The sequence below is a fragment of the Xyrauchen texanus genome, chromosome 16, assembly GCF_025860055.1.
Source record: "Xyrauchen texanus isolate HMW12.3.18 chromosome 16, RBS_HiC_50CHRs, whole genome shotgun sequence".
Taxonomy (NCBI): domain Eukaryota; kingdom Metazoa; phylum Chordata; class Actinopteri; order Cypriniformes; family Catostomidae; genus Xyrauchen; species Xyrauchen texanus.
In genome coordinates, this window is record NC_068291.1 from 27,135,885 (window position 1) to 27,154,479 (window position 18,595).

Sequence of the window (18,595 nt, forward strand, 5' to 3'; positions counted from 1 at the left end):
TGGATTGCGGAGTGTAGCATGAGCCTCCACGTGCGGAGTTTCCGCGGTGTCATGCACAACAAGCCACGTGATAAATTGCATGGATTGATGTCTCAGAAGCGTAGGCAACTGGGACGTATCTTCTGCCACCCAGATTGAGGTGAGTAACTGCCACTGCAAGGACTGACTAAGTAGTGGGAATTGTGCATTCCAAATTGTGAGAAAAGGGATACAAAAATACATTTAAAAAAGAACATCCAGATAAGCCCACTTATACTGGAATAGTGCCAAAAGGCCCTTTGGGTAATATAACCCCACATAAAGTAGTTTATTTGTATTTGCGTTGGGTTCAAGTTCATAGAACATCATCAACAATACAGGGACAGCAAGAGGATCAAAACAAATGGCCGGGGTACAGACAAGGAGGAAAAAACAGACTGCAGAACCCATGGGGGTAGACAAACAGAAGTCTGAGGTGGTAACTAGTTCAATGGAACTTCCAAAGACAACTTTAGGAATTAACGCATTTAAACCAGTTTTTAAAAATAATGTGGTGGTACTGCAACCAAGTCAAATTTTCTCTTTTCCCACTCCTACAGAACAGGACCCGAAAGATCCAGAAATTTGTCAAGAAACCCCAGAAATAAAAAGGGTCCTGGAGGTGGTTGATCTACTGGGTGATCAAACGGGAGAGAATATGATGACCGGTTATTACTTAAAGGACAATTGTCCTTAGCCCAAACCCCGTCTTGAATCTCCCCCAAGCCCCAAAGTGATCCACCGCCCTCCAATTGGACTGTTAAGCTAAGACAATGATCTGTTACCCATTCAAATAAGAAAATAAATGATTGGAATCTAAAGCTTAACAAACTAATTGAGTATATTGGGAATTCCAATTTATCTTGGATTCCTTCATTTTCCGACCCTTTAGATCAGATTGACAGCTATCTGGGAGCCACGTTTTATCATGTGACTGGGATAGCTATCTGGGAGCCACGTTTTATCATGTGACTGGGGTTCTGAAAAAAATGACATCTCAAGATAATGTGTACTCTCTTTGGGCTTAAATAATTGTCTAAGGGAACAAGAACCAGTAACATTGATCAAGCAAGCGATACAGCAGTTGTTGAATGTATCTTTGGGACTTTTGTGCCCATTATACATTTTTCTGATCAGTTACCAGGGCGACAAAAAAATTAATCTGCAGGCTTAATGAATACATAATGAATACAGTTATTCTCAATCGCTTTGGCTCATTTTTTGAAACAGCCTTAATATTCTCTAAACTGTAAGTGCAGTTGTCACAACTGTTTTATGGGACATCACAACTTTATTGTATGTATGCAAAATGTAGTAACTCACCCAAAACATTTAATTCATGCTTCAAACCTAGTTCTTGTGTCAGTAAATTGGCCAATGCCACCAAAATGAAAAGTGTTTTTGTCATCGTATGAGCCATACTGGTCAAAATGTTTAGATGTTTTTTCACCATGGCAGTCAACCCTGGAAATTTTGGTTATATACAAATGTTATTTTTGTTGTACTTTTTTTGACACTGACTGTTTACTGTACTATACAAGAATATCAGTTTTGTATAGCTGAATGCTATTGTCTATCACACTGAGCTTTTCAGAGACCAATTTCAACAGCAGGTAAAAGTTTACTTGGAAAAGTAAAATGTACTATACTGTAGTACACAGAAAAGTTTGCTCATTTGTATGTATACAGTAAATTCATTTTTGTATGTGTTACATGTAAACAGAAAATGCACATTTGCATGTCCATTTTTATTTATTTTTTTCATATATAGTGAACAGAAAATTGCCACAAAATTATATCCATGCAATAAAAAAAACTAAACAATAAACCGTACCTCCTCACAGTACGTAAAATGGATCATTTTGCATGTGATGGCTCACACGATGAAAGAATGTTTAGAAGTTGTGAAGAGTACGACAATTTCACTGAGAATCAACTCATCTGTTTTATCAGCAAGCCATGTGCATTTAGTTATTGTGCAAATTGTAGACAACTGTACTATTTGCACACGAGCCAAAACACTTGCAATTTGCTTAAATTAATAAGAAATTCAACTATGGTGTGAACAAGAAATGAATTGGTCAGAGATTTTAATTTTGATCTTATTGTTTTGAAAAAAAATATTCTCATTTGAGAATTGAGCAGAAGCGATTGAGCAAAAATGTAAATGCAACACATTAACAGATATTAATCCACTGCTCTTTCATACTGTTGCAGATTTTTCAAAGTGATTTATTCTTCCTGGAGACCAAGAACAACTTTTGGAGAAGGGTCTTACATTTGTCGACTATGCAGAACTCAGAGGGAACTTATACCAATATCATAGAAAACAAAAATGTTAGATCACTATTCTCTTTTTATTAGGAAAATTATTCAAAGCGATAGACATTTTCTTTTTAGACATTTCAATAATTAGGATTCTATGGTTAACATAACGTTTGATTTTAACAATGCAGGGCCTAAAAGTTTTTAAAATCAAACCGGAATATTGTTATAAAACATGCGCACAGAGGTTTAGCCATAGTAATTGTGGATAGTAACCAATATCTTTTAGAAGCAAATTGTCAATTAAGTAATGTAAAACATTCTATGCATCTTTCAAATTCATTACAGGAAGAGACCCAAAAACACATAAGAGTATAAAACAGTATTAAATGTTCTTTATGAGAAAAAATATATTAATAAAAAGTAATTGGTGTATCATATAGAACCAGATAATCCGTGTTCATGTCAGTTTTATCTCTTACCAAATATACATAAGGTTACATAAAGGATACATATCATTTTGTACAGAGACTTATTTAGTTACTTATTTCGAAATACTGAAAATACATTTTTGTTTCCTATTGATATCGATAGCCTCTATACAAACATCGATACAGCATTGGGACTCAAGGCAGTAAAGAACATATTTTTGAGATATCCAGATCCAGGAAGATGTGATGAGATCATTCTGTCACTCCTGGAAATGGGTCTAAATAGAAATTATTTTGTATTTAATTCTAAACACTATTACCAAATACATGGCACAGCTATGGGAAAGAAATTTGCCCCAGCTTATGCAAATATTTTAATGGCAGACTGGGAGCAAACTGTCTTTCAGAAATGTACTGTAGATTTTAAATACACATCATCCCAGTATCACTATCAAGTACAACCTCCAAAGAGAAAGATTTGAATTTTTAGACTGTGACGAGGCAGGGAAAGAATGAGGCTCTAAGTGCAGCTTTATTAAAATGAACAAGAAAACTCTGAATAACGAAACATGCGAGAACTGACAAATGAACTGGGGGGAAACAAGGGCTTAAATAACCAAGGGAACAAACAAGGGAACGAGGAACACCTGGGGAATCAATCAGGGAATGAGAAATTATCTTTGAGAACCAATCAAGGTATAGAACTACAAAGGACAACAAAACTAACAGGAACTAAACAAGAATTTCAACATAAAAGTACAAAAACAAAAGACTACAGGGAATATGACATAGACACCCAAGATTCTTTTAAAGGTGTGGTTGGGAGAATGGTACAAAGGTGTTTTTTAAGTCTACTGACACACATGCACTTTCCACAAAAATAATGTTCACACTAAACATACGTTAAGGGTATTATTAAATCTCAATTGATCCGATTTCATAGAATTTGCTCCAAACCAGAAGATGTTGAAGAGGCAACATTGGTACTTTTTCAATACCTCAGACCTAGAGGTTATAGCAATAGATTTCTGAGGGGTATTAAAGCGGAGGTTTGTAGGTTGTTTAATGTAAACAAAAATGATATGAATATCCCAAAGGATATGAATAAAGGAACATCTTTGATTCCATTGATTAGTTATCTGGGTCGCCAGACAAAATATTATATTCTCATTTTAGAGAACATTCAGTTGCAAGCCTTAAGATTTCAGACCTAGAAAGTAATCGACTGTGAAAAGAAGATACAATAGTGAAAGAACACCCAACAGCGAAAGAAGGAGGTGTACTGGATAAAAAAAAAGTACAACAAAATGGCTTAAACCAAAGATATTAATAGAATATAGTTCCAGAATGGAACTAGTAAGGCTTACTATAGTAAGGCTTACTAATTTTTAGTAAGGCTTACTAATTTTAACCTTACCTTTCTTCTGATATTATACTTTTTTAGTCTGGGGTTAGATCCCTATACCGACCCTTTATATCTTTAATAGTCCCTTGTCATAAGAATAATGTTTAGGGACTTTTATTTTGAAAAGAATATTTGTTTTTAATTCCTCCCAGGAATGCATTAAGCATGTCCTTCACAAGAATATGTTCCAGAGCATGCCTGTATCTATCTATCTATCTATCTATCTATCTATCTATCTATCTATCTATCTATCTATCTATCTATCTATCTATCTATCTATCTATCTATCTATCTATCTATCTATCTATCTATCTATCTATCTATCTATCTATCTATCCTTTCAACACTAGCTATACTCAGTTTGTTGCTGTCCTTTACCACACAACAATGTGATGGCCTGTCTTCTTTCAGATATCACACACAGTTTCTTGACTTTGATATCTTACCTTTCCTACAAATGTTCTTTGTTTACAAGTTCTCTCTCGCTCGCTCTCTGCACCACTCCATTTTTTGACCAATTAAGATCCGGAACACGAACCACTCCTGGATCTGGTCCCTGTCTGTGAATTTGTAGTGGGATTCCTTCTCTTGCTCTTTTAGTGTGTGGCAAGGAGCTGCATTGCACCATGGACTTTCAAAGAGGGTATCAGATAGTCAGTAATCAGGGGCTTTTGACATGTTAAACATTTATATTTTCCAGATGAGATCAGATTAACCATTATACACATTAAAATGTCCAAACATCGGATAATGTTAGGGACTTCTTTCTTGTGTAAAGAAAGTGTATTTGATGTAATTACTGTGTATGATGTAGGCTAATTAATTTTCACATCCCATCTGAAAAGAACGAACAGGCTTGATTAGGTCACTTTTTTTTCATTTGATATAGGACTTGTCTATTTAAGTGCTATGTGAAGGACTTTATATATTAATTAATACATTTCTACAACATAAACTCTAGTTGGGGCAAAAATGTTTTAAGGCCTTATTTTGTTATTTTATGTAACTATAATGCAAAAGTTCAGATTCAAAGCTAATGATACCACATATGCCTAACTTGTGCATCCAGGGACTTCATTGTCTAAGTGTTAAAACGACATGCCATATAGTGCCTCCTCCCGGACCTGCCGGCGGCAAAGTTTAAGAGGCCAAACAGCACTTTCTACCAGTGTAAGCCTAATAAGAAGTGGGGATATATGAGAACAATTATACATTTACAAATATCTTGTAATTGGAATAATGTTGCAAAATAATGGCAGTGCCAAAATTAATTAAAAGTGGAGTAAGTAATTTGAATCCACTAAACTTTTTGTCAGATTCTGCGAATATCTCTTCACGGTCTGCTAGCTGTCCGCTCTGTGTGTGGGCTCAAAAAATATCTGGTGTTTGTACTCTGCCCTGGCTCTGTAAATGGGATAATAAACAGATTGGATCGGATTGATCCACACAACACTATTGCACGTGTGTGAATTTGGGGGAGCTTCTGAAGGAGTACTGAAGGGAAGTGTTTGTTTGGCTGTAGAGTTCAAATATCAACAGTCTTTCTCAGGAATTGCTTACTCCACCTCTAAGGCACTCACAGGGTTAAAAGCATGGAGCTCTAAAAGTACTCAAAGATTACGTTTTTGACATTTTAGCCAATCAGGAGCAAGAGGTGTGGCAAATCTGGAAAACAGAAGGCGGAGTTTAATGGGTAGAAGAGTTTTTCTGTTTATTTGTGAGTAACAGAAATGAATATGCTAAAATAATATTGAAACATTTAATGTTATATGGTCATTTACAGGATTACTTTTTATAAGGATACCCTTTAATCTCTTTAAAGCGGTGACTGGCAGCTTCTCTCAGCAAACAAATAAATAAATCTTGATACACTTTGGACCCTGACTGACTGAACTCTTTTTTTATTTCGGGGTTCTAGAAATAATCTTGCATTTTGTTTATATGTTTTATATTTTAAGTTTAAATTTTGCCAAGGTAAATTTATACAGTAGTATAGTAAAGCAAATTTTGTATTATCCAGCATGTCTTGCAGATGAAGAGTGGGACGTGGTTTAATGGTGATATGAAGAAGGAAATCTTTGCTTAATATGGCTAGCTATTTTAGATGTACTGTTTTTGTGATGTATTCTGACAAGAGTAGCCTAATTTAATGGTCCATGAACAACTCATCTTAGACATTTTCCATTACATTATCTGAAGAAAAAAAATGCATGCCTTCTTTTATAAAGTCACAGTTTAAGCTTAGTTTTGGCCTTGTTTTTCTGATTTTCTGATATTTTCTCAGCTTTCATGACTCCTAAAGAGCAGGCATTTCCACCTCAATGGGAGATTACAGCCTACTAGATTCTCTCCTTCTCCTCACATCTGTATTCTTTCTACCAGCTGCACAAGTTCTCCAAAGCTTCAGAAAAAGGGGAGGTTGAAAAGATGAAATATTAATCTCAGTAATTCAGAGGCTGTATATCAACTTCCACCAACCCAGATCTTTAACCACTAGACAATCTCCACTCCACCATTACGTCAGGTGTTTGTAAAAACAGTTTATAAATTGGTATCATATACTTGTTGACTTGAATTTATCCAGAATAAATATACTATGCAGTTAATTTTAAATGCTCACATTGACTTTATTTTATAACATGTCAGTTTGAGAAGGGCCACTCTCTTCCATCCATCCATCCATCGTCAACCGCTTATCCTGTGTACAGGGTCGCGGGGGGCTGGAGCCTATCCCAGCTAACACTGAGCGAAAGGCGGGGGACACCCTGGACAGGTCGCCAGGGGCCACTCTCTTATGTGAGGAAAATAGCCCGTTCCTGTCCTGTTAACTGCTGACTCTAAGGGGGTTGAAAAGGTTGTGCTGTCATTTTGAGGGGTGACAAGATCTCAGGTCAGCAAAAGGCAACACACAGCACCCATTTTATCTCTTTCGACCAAAACATGGCACTCAGAATAAGTGCAATAATAAACCTTCAAACTAGGCCCATCTTCATGTGCTTAGAGAAGAAAATACTCCGTAAACCAGATTGGTGGGTGAAATCAATGGTACATGTAAAGATAACTTTGTCTTTTAACCATTGCAAAAGCTCTGGTCAAATTAAACAACATTTCAAAGGATGGTCACCTAGCTGACTTCAGATTTATATACACTCAATTAGCACTTAAGAACACCTGTACACCTATGCATTCATGTGATTAAATAATCAGTCTATTGTGTGGCAGCAGTGCAATGCATAACAACATACGGATTAGGCGCTTCAGTTAATGTTTGCATCAACCATCAGAAAGTGGAAAAAATGTGATCCCAGTGATTTCAATCGTGGCTTGAATGTTAGGGCCAGACAGGCTGGTTTGAGTATTTCTGTAACTGCTGATCTCCTGGGATTTTCACTCACAACTAGAGTTTTCTAAGAATGGTCCCAAAAACAAAAAACAACCAGTGAGCGGTAGTTCAGCAGACAGAAACACCTTGTTGTTGAGAGGTCAACAGAGAATGGCCAGACTGGTCTGAGCTGAGAGAAAGGCTACGGTAAATCAGATAACCACTCTGTACAATTGTAGTGAGTAGAATAGCATCTCAGAATGCACAACAAGTCAAACCTTGAGGCAGATGGGCTACAACAGTTGAAGAAGTCAGGCACATTATTATGACCATAGTGCTCCTAATAAAGTGCTCAGTGAGTGTAAAAACAATTAGACTATATAGACATGTAAAACAGTGAGCTGATTTCAAAGTGGTTCTCTTTCATCATCTCGTGTTCGAGATCCACCTATGGGAAGGGCATCCGCACCTGACCTCTGCAGAAGCATCCAATTGCACCAAGTCTGGCCTGACAGACAGAAGCGCGTGTCCAATGCTCGGTAAGGGACCCGCCCCTTACCAAGTGCATAAAACACTAGTACGCGCTATCTTACCTCAGTTGTTATTCGCTTCTCGCAACCTCTTTGCTTCGCAGCTCTACGGTTTTCGCTGACTTCACCACAGTCAACAGGAGGAAATATCCATTTGATCAGACTCCGCCAGGCGTGATTGTCAGACGGTTGCGTTTAGTTGCGATTATTTCGGGTTGCAAGCCACCCACGCTTGCTACCTGGATTTGCTCAGGCTGCCTGCCTGTTTATCAACTTTCACCTCTCCAATGGATCACAAGTTCTCCGGTAACCCACCGGACGTGCAGTCGCGTGCATGCCCTGCCGCCTGCGGTTCACTCATTGCCACGAGGGATGCCCATCCCTTCTGCGTGGTGTGCATGGGACTAAGACACGCGCAGGAAGCGCTTTCACTTCCTGAGAACTGCACCCATTGCCTCGCCCTGCCTAGGAAGCTTCTTCGACGAAGACTCAAGGTTGCATCCTCTCAAGGCACAGACGATCATTACGATTCGGACGCTGGAGTAGGTGAAAGCGTTACAGCTCCGGGGACTTCCCAGAGCATGCCTGCTCTCAGTTGGGCTGACCAGTCTAACGAGGGCCTACTCGAGGAAATCCTTCCCGGTATTTCCTCGTTCGACGACGAGCCGCCCGGCTCAGGCGAGGACGAGGACCCCGCTATACTTGAGGGCTCGGACGACGAGTTAACCACCCCTTCCGCCCAAGCTCCCCCGGTTAGCGGCTCGACTACACTGCCACATGCGGTCCTTCTCAAGGTGTGAGAGCGAGCGGCCGCTCATCTCGGCATGGAATGGCCGGCCCTCCAGAACGCCGCCGACCAAGAGAGGGCTGTGTATGACGGCAAACTCCTAGGTCCCCCTTCCGGTCCTAGGAAGCAGCTCATGCCTGTACTCCCTGTGTGCGCTAAGCACATGCGACTCTATTGGAAGGACCCACTAGATCTTAAGCACGGCTTAGCGGGTCTGGAGGTTAAGGATATGGCAGCGTGTGGCATGGGCGACCCTCCCACCATCGAGCCCTCGATCGCCAGACACCTTAACCCCTCGCAGGGAGGGTTACTGGCCCCTCCTAAGCCAGTTCTCCCTAATAAGATGGACCGCTTCTCAGCATCTGTCTTCCAGGCCTCGTACAAGGCCTCGGCTCTCGCGGTACGGGCTCTAAATGTTGGAGGACGTGAGCACTCATTTGGAGAAAGGCGTGCCATCGGCGACGCTGTGGAAGGAAATTCAGATCGTGAACGACCTGGTCCTTCGTAACACCCGGTAGGCCGTCCAAGCCGGCGGACGCTCCATGGCCCTATGTGTTGTGGGGGAACGGGCCCTCTGGCTCAATCTCTCTGGTCTGCCCAACAGTGAGAAAAGACGCATAGCAGGAGCCCCAGTGGAACCAGGCCAGGCTCTTTTTGGCCCTGCTGTTGCACTTATGCAACAGCGGTGCGATGATAAGAAGAAGGAGGATGAGGCGTTTAAACTGTGCCTGCCTAGAAAGGCCACTCCACACCAGCCCCCCGCACGGCCCCCTCAGGCCCCAGCCACAGGACGGCCGTACCGTAATACAGCCAGGCCTAAGGCTCGCAGCAGGCCACCCAGAGCAGCCTAGCCAGCAGCCCAACCATCCTCCTAAGCCCTGGGGTAAGACATCCTTCGCTGCGGCTGCAGCGAAAAAGCCCACCCACTCTACCCCGTCGGACGGGAAGAGGAAGAGGCCTACCTGATGCTCAGCTCCAGGGGCTTCTCGGTCCAGGTTTTCAGGCGACCAGCCCAGTGGACACAAGCTTGAGTTTTTTCCCCCCTTTACCCAAAAGGAGGAAGTTCTCAGCTCGAGGGCCCCTTTTCCCTCGTTCGGGTGCCCAACCCCAGTTCAATATGGACATGTCACAAGTTCAGGTGTGGTCCATAAAAAATTCCCTCCCAGCTTCCAGTTCCAGAACTGGGGGGAAATTCACTGTCCAGGTGTGCCCCTCCACTGTTGAAAAGTGCTCAACCACAGTCTCTTCACAGTTTGCACAAACCACTTCACACACATTCAATAAAGGTTCAATTCCCTGTGTGTGTTTCAAAAATAAAAACAACAAAAAAACAAGAAAAACAAAAATATCAAACACTGAGAGCGAAAGCTCTGCCAAGTGCTGTTGTTCCCCTGAAATTCTACATGTCGCCCCCTAAGTTGTCCACTAGATGGCGCCATTGTATCACAAATGAACGATCCGGTTGTATTGCCTGCCCTAGGCAACTCGCCGGTGAGTGTGGGCTCTCTCACGTCACACGTGACAGCCTGGCAGTCTGTGTCTGCCCCAGAATGGGTGATTCGCACCATTACGAAGGGCTACAGACTTCAGTTTGCCAGAAAACTGCCACGTTTCAGCGGAGTTATCTTTTCTCACACAGAAGAGAGCTCCGCGCATATTCTGAAAGACGAGATCTCTTCTCTTCTCGAGAAGGGGGCGGTGCGAGTGGTACCTCCGCATCAATGTCAACAGGGTTTTTACTCCCGTCATTTCCTGATTCCAAAAAAGGACGGTTCACTTCATCCTATTCTGGATCTCAGAGTGTTGAACAAACATTTAAGGAAATACAATTTCAGAATGTTAACCCACAATGTTCTCTCTCGTGCAATAAAACAGAGCGATTGGTTCACGTCGATCGATCTGAAAGATGCGTTTTTTCACATCAACGTTTACCCGCCACACAGGAAGTTTCTTCGTTTCGCCTTCCAAGGCATATGTTACGAATTCACAGTACTTCCATTTGGCCTAGCACTCAGTCCAAGAGTGTTTTGTACGTGTGCGGAAGCAGGGTGAATATACCTGAGAATAGCGGGGCTCAAAATCCTGACTTACATAGACGATTGGCTGATTATAGCCGATTCGAGAGAGATCGTCATGCAAAACACTGCCCGTGTGCTCGCTCACATCACAGCGCTCGGCTTCAGAGTGAACGTGAGCAAGAGCAATTTCACTCCCGCGCAGAGAGTTACTTTTCTGGGTTTGGAGCTGAATTCGGTTACAATGCGCGCGCGTCTCTCACAAGAGCGCATTCTCTCCTTAATGAATTGCCTCTCACAATTCAAAGAAGGGGCGAGAATACATTTTCGCGCATGTCTCAGGCTACAGGGTCTTATGGCTGCGGCTATACATGTCCTGCCTTTGGGCCTTCTGAGAATGAGGGCGTTCATGAAGTGGGTTTTAACTCTTCATCTCAGCCCTTTAAGCGATCTCCGCCGCTCTGTCACAGTGACACGCTCGTGCACAGCAGCGCTGCGCCACTGGAGGAACGCGCATGGGACCCCTCTCGGGGCGATTATGCTGCGGAAAGTAGTGACGACAGACGCGTCCTTAACAGGATGGGGAGCCACGCAAGAGGGCAGAACAGTGAATGGTGTGTGGCCAAGCACACTTCACTCAGCCCATATAAATTATTTAGAGCTCCTCACTGTGTGGAAGGCTCTGAATCACTTTCTGCCCCGCTTGCAGGGGCATCATGTGCTGGTGCGCTGCGACAACACGACAGCTGTAGCATATATCAACCGCCAGGGGGGGATGCGCTCCTCCAAGCTGCATGCTCTCGCTCACAGGCTGTTAGTATGGAGCAGGCGGCATTTCCTGTCGTTACAGGCGACCCATGTCCCGGGCATACTGAACAGGGGCGCAGACCTCTTGTCAAGGGGAAACCCGCTCTACGGAGACTGGCTCCTCCATCCTCAGATAGTGTGTCTACTGTGGAGGAGTTTCGGCCAGCCAACCGTAGATCTCTTCGCCTCGCGTGAAAACGGCCATTGTCCTATGTTCTTCTCGCTACGGGATGAGGACGCCCCCCTCGGCATAGACGCACTGGCCCACCCGTGGCCCAACGTGCTGCTCTATGCATTTCCTCCCCTTTGCCTCATAACGCCGTCTCTGGCCAGGGTGAGGGAACAGAGCTTGACCATGATTTTGATAGCTCCCAGGTGGCCCAAGGCGCCGTGGCTCTCAGAGATTATCCCTTTGCTGTATGCCCAGCCATGGCCCCTCCCATTTCGCACAGACCTTTTGTCTCAAGCGAACGGGGAAATTTATCACCCGCACCCGGACAGGGTGGCCCTCTGGGCCTGGCCCATGAGAGGGCCAACTTAAACACATTGGGGCTCCCCCCACGTGTTGTGGCCACCATTCGGTGTGCCAGAGCCTCTTCAACACGGTCTCTTTACGACTGTAAGTGGCGGGTGTTCAAAGAGTGGTGTGAAGGGCGACGGGTAACGTCATATCAGTGCTCAATCACCGACATCTTATGCTTTTTGCAGGACCTTATGGACAAGGGAAGATCCTTTTCCACTATTAAGGTCTATTTAGCGGCTATCGCTGCATGTCATGTGGGGTTCATGTGTGGAGAGTCGTTCCTGAATGGGACCTCTCCATGGTGCTGGACGCAATGTCTCAACAGCCGTTTGAGCCCCTGGGGAGTATTTCCCTTAAGAATTTGTCTTTCAAGACAGCTTTGCTCTTGGCCTTGGCATCTGCCAAGCGGGTCAGTAATATGCATGCACTCTCTGTTCATCCCTCGTGCACTAAATTCTCTCTCAATGGAGATAAGGTTTTTCTCAGGCCCAACCCGGCCTTTATGCCAAAATGCTTCCCGGCATTCACGTGTGAGGTGATTGAGCTTTCCGCGTTCCACCCAGCTCCTTTCTCCTCCACAGAGGATCAGAGGTTGAATGCTTTGTGTCCTGTACGTGCCCTGCGGGCGTACTTAAACAGGACCAGCTCGTTTAGAAAAGGCGACCAGCTTTTCATCTCTTGTGGCCCCCCGCACTCAGGGAACCCCATTTCCAAGCAAAGCCTTTCTCATTGGCTTGTGGAAGCTATATCTTTGGCATATGAATCAAAGGGAGTGCAGCCCCCAGAGGGCATCAGAGCTCACTCCACTAGAGGTATGGCTGCCTCTTGGGCTCTATTTAAGGGAGTCTCTTTGCAGGACATATGTGCCGCTGCAAGCTGGGCCTCTCCCCATACGTTTGCCAGATACTACCGGCTAGATGTTACCAGAACCCCGGTAGCTCATTCTGTCCTGGGTGTCGGCTCTTTGTAGCTTTGTGCTCTTAGGCCCTCCACCCCTCTTTAAGTCTGGGCTGCCTAGTCCAGCACTTTAAAGTCACTAAGCATCTTTCTACTCTGCACCTGGCACCATATATTCACCATGATAGTGCGGTCAGGTTTATTCACGAATGCATGTTACCATATGCTATTCTTTGTTGCTAAAGTGGCTTCCTCACTTTGTGGGGTGGTTTCCGTGTGACGTGTCATGCACCGCCTTTCGAGGTGACCGTCCTCTGGCTTTCAGGGCCTCATTGTAGTGTATTGGGCAATCGGGGAGCTGTCCATATCTCCCATAGGTGGATCTCGAACACGAGATGATGAAAGAGAACAATAGGTTACTATCGTAACCCCGGTTCTCTGAAACATTGAGTGGAGAGATCCACCAAGCTTGCCCCGCTTGCTGCACGAGAAGCGAATATGCTCACTGAGGTAAGATAGCGCGTACTAGTGTTTTATGCACTTGGTAAGGGGCGGGTCCCTTACCGAGCATTGGACACGCGCTTCTGTCTGTCAGGCCAGACTTGGTGCAATTGGATGCTTCTGCAGAGGTCAGGTGCGGATGCCCTTCCCATAGGTGGATCTCTCCACTCGATGTTTCAGAGAACCGGGGTTACGATAGTAACCTATTGTTTTCAAAGTTATAACTTCCAAGTTCTCTTGGCACTTGTATTTGCACAGTGAATTTAGGTCTGACACCATATAAAGCTTTAATAGAAATTAAAATTAAAAGTTAATTGAAAACATGTGACCTTAAGTAATACAGTCATTCACCTTTCAGTGTTTGTGTCTGTGAACAACTATTGACCTTCATTAATCGAGCACAAAGCCAACCTTAGGCCAAGAAAATGTATTAAATAGACATCATTCTAACATGTTTTAATTTTTTTTATTATTTGCTCTATATTTATTGGCCCTCAACATTGCAATATTACAGTTTGGGATCTTTCTAAAAACAAGCCCTTCTTAAATATTGGTAGAATTTTTGTCCAAACACAGTGTGACCACTAGATGACACTGTGGTCTCACTTCTGTTTCCATATTCAATTTCTTTTCTCAACTCTCTCTTTGTGTGTGTGTGTGTGTGTGTGTGTGTGTGTGTGTGTGTGTGTGAGCGTGTATTTATCACTTTGTGGGGACCAAATGTCCCCATAAGGATAGTAAAACCCGAAATTTTTGACCTTGTGGGGACATTTTGTCAGTCCCCATGAGGAAAACAGCTTATAAATCATACTAAATTATGTTTTTTGAAAATGTAAAAATGCAGAAAGTTTTCTGTGAGGGTTAGGTTTAGGGGTAGGGTTAGGTTTAGGGGATAGAATATAAAGTTTGTACAGTATAAAAACCATTATGTCTATGGAAAGTCCCCATAAAACATGGAAACACAACGTGTGTGTGTGTGTGTGTGTGTGTGTGTGTGTGTGTGTGTGTGTGTGTGTGTGAGAGAGAGAGAGAAAGTGCGGTAAGATCCTTGCCTGGCAGTGCACCCTGCAGGAAAATCTTCTGTCGAGGTGATGAGAGGTCCATCCTGAGAAATTGAAAGAAAAAAAGATGTAGTTAGGAGGACAGGGCAGAAACAACTCCAAACTGGCACTGCATTGCAGGGGATGAAGACATATTAGATGTTAGATATTATGCTTTATCAGTAAGGCCATCTTCCAACTACAAGACCAACATTCAAGAACATTTCATCCATTTTGAAACTCGAGCCTTGAAGTTCTTGAACTCCTTCGTAGGACACCAGAAAGAAGTTGGTTGAAAACTACTTGTGATGTACTAAAGTGCCCATATTATTAAACCGAGGAGCACTGAAACTGTTGCAGTTTCTTCATACATTAAAGACACATTAGGGACACATTATGAAGTCATATTCATTAAGGTGTATGCTTACTAAATAACTAAATTCTGTTTTTGGTTAACCATAATATTCTTGTATACTGCCTTAAAGGTGCATTCAGTAACTTTTGTCTTTGTGTCATCTTGGACTTACACTGACACCTAGTGGCTTAGATGCAGCATCATTTCAAATCAATAGTTTTCAGTTTGAGATGCCATTGTACAAACGAAGGATTCACAGTCAGCCATGATTAATTTATTCAATGAGTGAAATTTTCAAATAATAGGACGGTTAATGAGATTAAGCAAGTAGTATTCGGCTGCTCATGTGATTCTAACATACCATGTGCGGACCCTTTCCATGTAGAATAAAACATCTTTAATAAGGTTACTGATATGACTTGAATCATTGTTTTAATATGAGTGGTCATGATTTCCTACATATATTGCAAAATTATAATTTATGTATTTAGGAGTTAAACTTTAGGAGTGCCCTTTTAAAAACTTTATTTACCTCCAAAACTCTCAGAATAGTGCATGAAAAATGTGTTTTCCTATGTGTGATTGGCAGAGCATGAAGCCAGTCTGGTCAGAGTTGTGCAGCTGGAGAGAGGATTCCTTATATGGGTCCTCAAAAGGTGGGAGAACACATGGGAAATTATGATTTTGACTATATAATCAGAGGGATGCATTTGGCCGATGCACCCTAACAAGGCCAATTTCCTGTTCCCTGCTCAATCATCAAGTTCCTTTTGGAAAAAAGTGCAAAACACATATTTTCTGTGTGTGTGAATACATTTTTGTATTCATATATGTGTGTGTTGGTGTGCTTGTTTTCAGGACCCCACTGATTTCAAATTGAGTTTTTGCAATGGGTGGGCATTGTGTTCTCTTCTGTGATCTCTGATTGGTCATGCTGTTTTGTCCAGACTGGCTCATCATCTGCCTCAGGTAAGTATATTTCTGAGCAGATCGGCCATAACTAAATCATTAAATGTTTACAAACAGGATTGACCACCTTTGTGCAATTGTGTTACAGTACAGACTGGTCATCCTTATGGTGTATGGAATGCTCTCAGCTGGTTGGCTCCTCAAAGTATGGGGTGTGGCTCTTTTGATGCTGCATCTGAGCATCTCATAGGCAGTTGCTCAGCTACATAGCCCCACCCTCTCATGGTGTTGCTCCCTCCTGCTGCTCTCCACAATCAATATCAGTACCCTCCAGGACTTACAGGTGTGTGAGTTTGTGTGGGCCAGTACTGGCTCTAAACCATGTTTGTGAGGTCCATCCATGTGTCAAATCAATGATTCAATAAATTGTGTGGGTCCAAAATTCTATATACTTGCATAGCTCCATTTGGAATTAGTGAAGTTTACAATCAGATGCATTAGCCCGCCATCACATCTCAAACCACCTCCTTGGCTCTCAAAGCACTCTGCACTTCTGAGTTCCACAGAGATTGGAGATGAGACTGAAACAAGCCTGCATTAAATGCCACCAGACTGGCCATACGCACTCCCACAGTCTCACATCAGACAATGACAAACACATGTTCATTTCCATTTTCTAACACACACATACTCAAAAGATCTGCAACATACAGCACCACATCAAGTGTCACCTGCCTCACTTTGTTCAGTTTAACAGTTCAAAAACATTGTTAGTTTTAGTTCACCCAAAAATGAAAATTCTCTCATCATTTACTCATCCTCATGCTATCCCAGATGTGAATGGCTTTCTTTCTTCGGCTGAACACAAACAAAGATTTTTGGAAAAATATTTCAGTTCTGTAGGTCCATACAATGCAAGAGAAGGGTGGCTAGAACTTTTAAGGTCCAAAAACCATAAAAGGCAGCATAAAGGTAATCCAGTGGTTAAATCAATATCTTTAGAAGTGATATGATAGGTGTGTGTGAGAAATATATTAATATTTAAGTCCTTTTTTACATAAATCTCCACGTTCACATTCTTCTTTTCTTTTTTTTTTTTTTGGCGATTCGCATTCTTCGTGCATATCACCACCTAATGGGTAGGGAGGAGAATTAAAGTAAAAAAAGGCTTAAATATAGATCTGTTTCTCAAACAAACCTATCATGTGAATTCTAAAGACATGGATTTATCCACTTAAGTCTTATGGGTTACTTTTGTGCTGCCTTTATATGCTTTTATGACCTTCAAAGTTCAGTTGCATTGGATGGACCTACAGAGCTTAGATGTTCTTAAAAAAAAAATCGTCTTTTGTGTTCAGCAGAACAAAGAAAGTCATACATATCTGGGATGAATGAGGCCAGATGCCACAGGGACTTCAGAAATTGCTGTTAGTTCAGCTGATATATGATGTTAATGCAAGATTAAAATAACAGTTTAAAACATGAAAACACACATGGTATGATCTCAGCTGTGGTGTAAGCAGTCTGTTTTACTGTTTTAACTTTGTATTGGTTTGTCATGTTCACCCTCAGGTGCTTCTTCTCCCCAGTCACCTGATTGATGCACACACTGACAGATGAATTGACTGCTGTCATTAAATATCTGACTGAAAGATAAAGAAAGAACACCAATAACCCTCCTCCAAGCTCATGTGCAGATGGAACGAAGGAAAGAGGCAGAGAGAATATTGATCTGTGGCAAATTTAGGTTCTGCCTGTCCTCAAGATTTTCCTTGATTAATTGTGACACCAGCCCAAAGCTTCCCTTCTTAATTACTTAATTACGTATTATTTATTACTCTTCAGTAGTAATTAACATGTCATGTTGAAGAACAAACAACTGTAATTATTCACATTTAATTATCTTTTTTGTTCAGCTTATCTGTTTACCTCTGTTTGCTTATAAGCTTTTAAAAACCCTCAGGAAGACAGTAATGCCAATGGAGGAAGCGAAGAGACTTCTGTGATGATACTCAAAGAAAAAAGCATCAGCCAGAGACTAATTTCAGAACACTGCCCTGTCATTTAGTGTAATTTAGAGGTGGTTATAGCTTTATTTTTAAATGGCGATAATGAGTTTTTGAAAGTGGCTGCTGCTGTGTCTCTTGGCTGGGTGCCAACTGTCCTTTTCTGAGCATGTCAAGTAGATATAGTGGTCTATTAGTTTAGCTCGGCATCAAGCATAGGCAGCTGCAAGGCTGATGAATGTGACCAGAGAGAAGAGGTAATGTGAAAAAAAAATTATGTTGTAATTTACAGCAGTTGTTTGTATAGAATTATCATTTCCATACTAGCCCAGTTAAAGGGATAGTTTACCCAAAAAAAAAATTATTCTCTCATTATTTAACCACACTTATGCCATCCCAGATATGTATGATGTTCTTTCTTCTGCTGAACACAAACATGGTAAGATTTTTAGAAACATATTTTAGCTCTGTAGGTCCTCTCAATGCAAGTGAATGGGTTCCAAAAATGTCAAGCTCCAAAAGGACATTAAGACAACATAAAAGTAATCCATAAGACTCCAGTGGTTAAACCCATATGTTCTGAAGCTTTATGATAAATGTGGGTGAGAAACAGATCAATATTTAAGTCCAGAAACACTTGTTTCTCTGTTTTTTCCTGATTGTTTCTGTCTCAGTAGCTATTCATTTTGTAGAGTTTGGTCCTACTTCTTCATTATTTCCTGACAATATTCAATTTAGTGTCTGATGCACAGTTAGAGAGGGGTCAGAGGTCAACTGTAGCAGA

At 42.0% G+C, this 18,595-nt stretch overlaps 1 pseudogene; it reads left to right on the forward strand.

Annotated features, from left to right (window-relative positions):
- Positions 1-6,408: 6,408 nt before the first annotated feature.
- Positions 6,409-18,595, forward strand: part of LOC127656751 (protein-cysteine N-palmitoyltransferase HHAT-like) — a 47,739-nt pseudogene continuing 35,552 nt past the window's right edge.